Source organism: Schistocerca gregaria, unplaced genomic scaffold (assembly GCF_023897955.1).
Source record: "Schistocerca gregaria isolate iqSchGreg1 unplaced genomic scaffold, iqSchGreg1.2 ptg001644l, whole genome shotgun sequence".
NCBI classification, from domain to species: domain Eukaryota; kingdom Metazoa; phylum Arthropoda; class Insecta; order Orthoptera; family Acrididae; genus Schistocerca; species Schistocerca gregaria.
In genome coordinates this window covers 12,501-20,000 of record NW_026062913.1, presented here as the reverse complement: position 1 = coordinate 20,000, position 7,500 = coordinate 12,501, and the positions used below count along the sequence as shown (strand labels likewise).

Genomic DNA, 7,500 nt, shown 5'->3' with positions numbered 1-7,500 from the left:
AGCATATCAAGCAAGCCGGAGATCTCACCCATTTAAAGTTTGAGAATAGGTTGAGGTCGTTTCGGCCCCAAGGCCTCTAATCATTCGCTTTACCGGATGAGACTCGTACGAGCACCAGCTATCCTGAGGGAAACTTCGGAGGGAACCAGCTACTAGATGGTTCGATTAGTCTTTCGCCCCTATACCCAGCTCCGACGATCGATTTGCACGTCAGAATCGCTACGGACCTCCATCAGGGTTTCCCCTGACTTCGTCCTGGCCAGGCATAGTTCACCATCTTTCGGGTCCCAACGTGTACGCTCTAGGTGCGCCTCACCTCGCAATGAGGACGAGACGCCCCGGGAGTGCGGAGGCCGCCGCCCCGTGAAGGGCGGGGAAGCCCCATCCTCCCTCGGCCCGCGCAAGGCGAGACCTTCACTTTCATTACGCCTTTAGGTTTCGTACAGCCCAATGACTCGCGCACATGTTAGACTCCTTGGTCCGTGTTTCAAGACGGGTCGTGAAATTGTCCAAAGCTGAAGCGCCGCTGACGGGAGCGATTATTCCGCCCGAGAGCATCCCGAGCCAACAGCGGCGCGGGTCCGGGGCCGGGCCAGGTAGGTCCGTCATCCGGGAAGAACCGCGCGCGCTTGCCGGGAGCCCGAGCGCCCAAAGGGGCGAATCGACTCCTCCAGATATACCGCCGAGCAGCCAGCCAGGACACCGGGGCTCTGCCCAACAGACGCGAACCGAGGCCCGCGGAAGGACAGGCTGCGCACCCGGGCCGTAGGCCGGCACCCAGCGGGTCGCGACGTCCTACTAGGGGAGAAGTGCGGCCCACCGCACACCGGAACGGCCCCACCCCGCGGCGAGTGGAAAGGCAACCGGACACGACCCCGCCGCGGATTGCTCCGCGCGGGCGGCCGGCCCCATCTGCCGAGGGCGGGGGCCAGTGGCCGGATGGGCGTGAATCTCACCCGTTCGACCTTTCGGACTTCTCACGTTTACCCCAGAACGGTTTCACGTACTTTTGAACTCTCTCTTCAAAGTTCTTTTCAACTTTCCCTCACGGTACTTGTTCGCTATCGGTCTCGTGGTCATATTTAGTCTCAGATGGAGTTTACCACCCACTTGGAGCTGCACTCTCAAGCAACCCGACTCGAAGGAGAGGTCCCGCCGACGCTCGCACCGGCCGCTACGGGCCTGGCACCCTCTACGGGCCGTGGCCTCATTCAAGTTGGACTTGGGCTCGGCGCGAGGCGTCGGGGTAGCGGACCCTCCCGAACACCACATGCCACGACAGGCGGCAGCCTGCGGGGTTCGGTGCTGGACTCTTCCCTGTTCGCTCGCCGCTACTGGGGGAATCCTTGTTAGTTTCTTTTCCTCCGCTTAGTAATATGCTTAAATTCAGCGGGTAGTCTCGCCTGCTCTGAGGTCGTTGTACGAGGTGTCGCACGCCACACCGCCAGCCGGCTGTGCACGCTACCGAGAAAGCACCGGTATGCGAACCGCCAGGCGACGGGCGCGCATCGCACGTTTAAGGAGACGCGGCCGGCCACACAGGCGACCACGACACTCCCAGGCGCCCGAAGCGGGACAAACGCCGCGCGCTTCAGTATACGTAGCCGACCCTCAGCCAGACGTGGCCCGGGAACGGAATCCATGGACCGCAATGTGCGTTCGAAACGTCGATGTTCATGTGTCCTGCAGTTCACATGTCGACGCGCAATTTGCTGCGTTCTTCATCGACCCACGAGCCGAGTGATCCACCGTCCTGGGTGATCTTTATCTTTTCAGTTCTCCACCGTCTCTTTCAAGACAGTTGCAGAGGCGGGACTGAGGCGTTTGACGGCCCCTGTTCCATTACTTTGTGTCCAACGGCCCGACGGCCGATGGGCGTCGTACGGCTCCACACCGGAGCGGACAGGCACTCGGGCGAAAGTCATTCAAAACCGGCGCCAGGCGCCAGGTGCCGCAGGCCAGCCGCTCCAGAGCTTCAGCGCTCGTACCACACAACACCACTTGCGCTAGTTTTGAGAGGCACGCGTGGTTCCGCACGCGGCGCACGGCTACTGCCGTACAGGTAGCGTGTTGCGCGACACGACACGCACATCGAAAGACATGCAGTCTAGTCGGTAATGATCCTTCCGCAGGTTCACCTACGGAAACCTTGTTACGACTTTTACTTCCTCTAAATGATCAAGTTTGGTCATCTTTCCGGTAGCATCGGCAACGACAGAGTCGATGCCGCGTACCAGTCCGAAGACCTCACTAAATCATTCAATCGGTAGTAGCGACGGGCGGTGTGTACAAAGGGCAGGGACGTAATCAACGCGAGCTTATGACTCGCGCTTACTGGGAATTCCTCGTTCATGGGGAACAATTGCAAGCCCCAATCCCTAGCACGAAGGAGGTTCAGCGGGTTACCCCGACCTTTCGGCCTAGGAAGACACGCTGATTCCTTCAGTGTAGCGCGCGTGCGGCCCAGAACATCTAAGGGCATCACAGACCTGTTATTGCTCAATCTCGTGCGGCTAGAAGCCGCCTGTCCCTCTAAGAAGAAAAGTAATCGCTGACAGCACGAAGGATGTCACGCGACTAGTTAGCAGGCTAGAGTCTCGTTCGTTATCGGAATTAACCAGACAAATCGCTCCACCAACTAAGAACGGCCATGCACCACCACCCACCGAATCAAGAAAGAGCTATCAATCTGTCAATCCTTCCGGTGTCCGGGCCTGGTGAGGTTTCCCGTGTTGAGTCAAATTAAGCCGCAGGCTCCACTCCTGGTGGTGCCCTTCCGTCAATTCCTTTAAGTTTCAGCTTTGCAACCATACTTCCCCCGGAACCCAAAAGCTTTGGTTTCCCGGAGGCTGCCCGCCGAGTCATCGGAGGAACTGCGGCGGATCGCTGGCTGGCATCGTTTATGGTTAGAACTAGGGCGGTATCTGATCGCCTTCGAACCTCTAACTTTCGTTCTTGATTAATGAAAACATACTTGGCAAATGCTTTCGCTTCTGTTCGTCTTGCGACGATCCAAGAATTTCACCTCTAACGTCGCAATACGAATGCCCCCGCCTGTCCCTATTAATCATTACCTCGGGTTCCGAAAACCAACAAAATAGAACCGAGGTCCTATTCCATTATTCCATGCACACAGTATTCAGGCGGGCTTGCCTGCTTTAAGCACTCTAATTTGTTCAAAGTAAACGTGCCGGCCCACCGAGACACTCAACTAAGAGCACCCTGGTAGGATTTCAACGGGGTCCGCCTCGGGACGCGCAAGCACGCCTTCGGCTCGCCCCACCGGCAGGACGTCCCACGATACATGCCAGTTAAACACCGACGGGCGGTGAACCAACAGCGTGGGACACAAATCCAACTACGAGCTTTTTAACCGCAACAACTTTAATATACGCTATTGGAGCTGGAATTACCGCGGCTGCTGGCACCAGACTTGCCCTCCAATAGATACTCGTTAAAGGATTTAAAGTGTACTCATTCCGATTACGGGGCCTCGGATGAGTCCCGTATCGTTATTTTTCGTCACTACCTCCCCGTGCCGGGAGTGGGTAATTTGCGCGCCTGCTGCCTTCCTTGGATGTGGTAGCCGTTTCTCAGGCTCCCTCTCCGGAATCGAACCCTGATTCCCCGTTACCCGTTACAACCATGGTAGGCGCAGAACCTACCATCGACAGTTGATAAGGCAGACATTTGAAAGATGCGTCGCCGGTACGAGGACCGTGCGATCAGCCCAAAGTTATTCAGAGTCACCAAGGCAAACGGACCAGACGAGCCAATCCGATTGGTTTTGATCTAATAAAAGCGTCCCTTCCATCTCTGGTCGGGACTCTGTTTGCATGTATTAGCTCTAGAATTACCACAGTTATCCAAGTAACGTGGGTACGATCTAAGGAACCATAACTGATTTAATGAGCCATTCGCGGTTTCACCTTAATGCGGCTTGTACTGAGACATGCATGGCTTAATCTTTGAGACAAGCATATGACTACTGGCAGGATCAACCAGGGAGCTGCGTCAACGAGAGCTGAGCAGCCGGCCGCCCGGGAGTGTGTCCCGAGGGCCCGCGCGAACACGCAAGCGTCCGCTCAATTATTCTGCAAACAGGAGGAGGCTGAGCTCCCCTGCACGATACACCTCGAAACCCTCTCAGGTCCCGGCGGCGCGCAGCGCCGTCCTAAGTACTTGGTCGGGTTCGAGAGAGGCGCAATCGCCCGGAGATAGGCGAGTAGACGCTTTCAGTGCGAACACCCGTGCTCCCAACTGAGCTTGCCGCTGCCGACAGAGGCCCGGGAGCGTGCTGTCGTGGCATTGCCGGCGGGAAACAACACGCGCCACCTACGGTGACCGGCAGCTCCAACGCCAGCGCCACAGAAGGGCAAAGCCCCACTTGGGTGCAGAAGCGAACTCTCCCAGCACAGCGCACGCGCCAACACGTCCGCAGAGCTGCGATACAAACCACCTGCGAGAACCGCCGGGGGCGACCGAGCAGCAGACGGCGTCGCGACGCCGAGTGCCGGGCGGCGGCGCATCCTCAACGCACACAGTCCGCAATCGGACCAGCACACTGCAGATGTCCACCGCGCTTCGCACCGGGCTCGGCAGAACCCACTTTGGCCGCCTGGCGCCGCGCGCCGGGTGCGCCGGCGCGTAGCTGGGACGCCAGCCGGGCCCGTCGGCCGGCGCTCCTGCCACTGGGCGCCCCCCACCAGCCGGCTGTAGTGCGTGCGCTCACGCAGCGCGCGGCCAGCACGCCGGGCGGCCCCCCCTCACCGGCCGGGGACTGTCCCACCAAGCCACAGCCTCGTATCGCTTCATACCCACATGGCCAACTCAGGTTCGGGGGCATGGCGGGTACCGCCGAAACAACCGGTTCACAGATGTACCGATCGTCGCTATCACCGATGCACCTGCAGCGCGAACAACCGCTCAACAACTGATTTCCAGTTCATTTGCGGATCTTTGGCAGCAAACGTATACGTCAATCTACATTTGCGAAATCTACGATTCTGGCATGCCTGCATGTTATGTGTCACGACACGCTACATCAGCCCACATACACACTACGGCATGTACACGAGAGAACACGTGGAAGATGGTCCGCGCACGTGTGCAATGTCCCTTGCGCGGTCGACTGTCAACCGGCCTCTGTAGCATGTCGCAGATGTGGAACGCGGTCCACCGTGGTATCATGTTGTGTGGGGCAATACGATTAAATAGGAAAACCCTCGTCGCTACATCAACAGACGGCTCACGCTGATTCCCGGCAGAGGGAGGGGGGCCAACATGCAATACTTTCGTCCGTACCTACCACATGTCTGTACGGCGTAAAACAGTGCAATCTCGCTGTAATGGGGAGACGAGACAAGTAGCATCGTGCACAACATATGGCCCTTATGATTCGCCATTGTAGGGCGCAGCCGGTGTACGGTCAAGCATGTGCCACATTATGTCACTCAGTACGTAACGACGGATGATCAGTGTGGGTTACGCGTACATCAGCGGACAGTCCACACAGGCCGTACCACAACGTACACTGACTGCATCGACAACCGAATGCAACTGAACAGCTGCAAGGCTCATTTCACAAACAAACGCCTGACCGACCAGCTTGGAAGGGCAGGAGGGGAGGGCGATAGTCGTTCTGTAGCGTTACACCCTTCCAGTGGTTAGCGGGACTGTGTAGAAAGTACGCAACACTCGAAAGACATTTACGTGAGGGTACGCACCATGGCATCGAGAAATACACATGACACCAGAGGATCCAAGCAGTGAACTATGTTCAGAGGGTTGCTGTTAGGCAAAGCTACATTCCTGTGACGTTACATGTGACAGTTAAGGTGCAGTGTAAGTTAGGTTAAGGTGCAGTGTAAGTTAGGTTAAGGTGCAGTGTAAGTTAGGTTAAGGTGCAGTGTAAGTTAGGTTAAGGTGCAGTGTAAGTTAGGTTAAGGTGCAGTGTAAGTTAGGTTAAGGTGCAGTGTAAGTTAGGTTAAGGTGCAGTGTAAGTTAGGTTAAGGTGCAGTGTAAGTTAGGTTAAGGTGCAGTGTAAGTTAGGTTAAGGTGCAGTGTAAGTTAGGTTAAGGTGCAGTGTAAGTTAGGTTAAGGTGCAGTGTAAGTTAGGTTAAGGTGCAGTGTAAGTTAGGTTAAGGTGCAGTGTAAGTTAGGTTAAGGTGCAGTGTAACTTAGGTTAAGGTGCAGTGTAAGTTAGGTTAAGGTGCAGTGTAACTTAGGTTAAGGTGCAGTGTAACTTAGGTTAAGGTGCAGTGTAACTTAGGTTAAGGTGCAGTGTAACTTAGGTTAAGGTGCAGTGTAACTTAGGTTAAGGTGCAGTGTAACTTAGGTTAAGGTGCAGTGTAACTTAGGTTAAGGTGCAGTGTAACTTAGGTTAAGGTGCAGTGTAACTTAGGTTAAGGTGCAGTGTAACTTAGGTTAAGGTGCAGTGTAACTTAGGTTAAGGTGCAGTGTAACTTAGGTTAAGGTGCAGTGTAACTTAGGTTAAGGTGCAGTGTAACTTAGGTTAAGGTGCAGTGTAACTTAGGTTAAGGTGCAGTGTAACTTAGGTTAAGGTGCAGTGTAACTTAGGTTAAGGTGCAGTGTAACTTAGGTTAAGGTGCAGTGTAACTTAGGTTAAGGTGCAGTGTAACTTAGGTTAAGGTGCAGTGTAACTTAGGTTAAGGTGCAGTGTAACTTAGGTTAAGGTGCAGTGTAACTTAGGTTAAGGTGCAGTGTAACTTAGGTTAAGGTGCAGTGTAACTTAGGTTAAGGTGCAGTGTAACTTAGGTTAAGGTGCAGTGTAACTTAGGTTAAGGTGCAGTGTAACTTAGGTTAAGGTGCAGTGTAACTTAGGTTAAGGTGCAGTGTAACTTAGGTTAAGGTGCAGTGTAACTTAGGTTAAGGTGCAGTGTAACTTAGGTTAAGGTGCAGTGTAACTTAGGTTAAGGTGCAGTGTAACTTAGGTTAAGGTGCAGTGTAACTTAGGTTAAGGTGCAGTGTAACTTAGGTTAAGGTGCAGTGTAACTTAGGTTAAGGTGCAGTGTAACTTAGGTTAAGGTGCAGTGTAACTTAGGTTAAGGTGCAGTGTAACTTAGGTTAAGGTGCAGTGTAACTTAGGTTAAGGTGCAGTGTAACTTAGGTTAAGGTGCAGTGTAACTTAGGTTAAGGTGCAGTGTAACTTAGGTTAAGGTGCAGTGTAACTTAGGTTAAGGTGCAGTGTAACTTAGGTTAAGGTGCAGTGTAACTTAGGTTAAGGTGCAGTGTAACTTAGGTTAAGGTGCAGTGTAAGTTAGGTTAAGGTGCAGTGTAAGTTAGGTTAAGGTGCAGCGTAACTCAGGTTAAGGTGCAGCGTAACTTAGGTTAAGGTGCAGTGTAACTTAGGTTAAGGTGCAGTGTAACTTAGGTTAAGGTGCAGTGTAACTTAGGTTAAGGTGCAGTGTAACTTAGGTTAAGGTGCAGCGTAACTTAGGTTAAGGTGCAGCGTAACTTAGGTTAAGGTGCAGCGTAACT

The 7,500-nt window shown here is 54.0% G+C and overlaps 3 non-coding genes across 3 annotated transcripts in view; all 3 read right to left on the bottom strand.

Moving 5' to 3' along the window:
- The window catches only part of LOC126333812 (large subunit ribosomal RNA), a 4,222-nt gene extending 2,805 nt beyond the window's left edge, over positions 1 to 1,417 (bottom strand). Inside the window, exon 1 of the ribosomal RNA XR_007564367.1 lies at positions 1 to 1,417. This exon is cut by the window's left edge and continues 2,805 nt beyond it. This is a non-coding gene — a ribosomal RNA (large subunit ribosomal RNA).
- A 188-nt stretch (positions 1,418 to 1,605) lies between these two features.
- On the bottom strand, positions 1,606 to 1,760 carry LOC126333814 (5.8S ribosomal RNA). The gene has a single exon (XR_007564369.1). It is a non-coding gene; the product is annotated as a 5.8S ribosomal RNA (ribosomal RNA).
- A 355-nt stretch (positions 1,761 to 2,115) lies between these two features.
- On the bottom strand, positions 2,116 to 4,008 carry LOC126333816 (small subunit ribosomal RNA). Its single transcript, XR_007564370.1, has one exon. It is a non-coding gene; the product is annotated as a small subunit ribosomal RNA (ribosomal RNA).
- Positions 4,009 to 7,500: the final 3,492 nt, after the last annotated feature.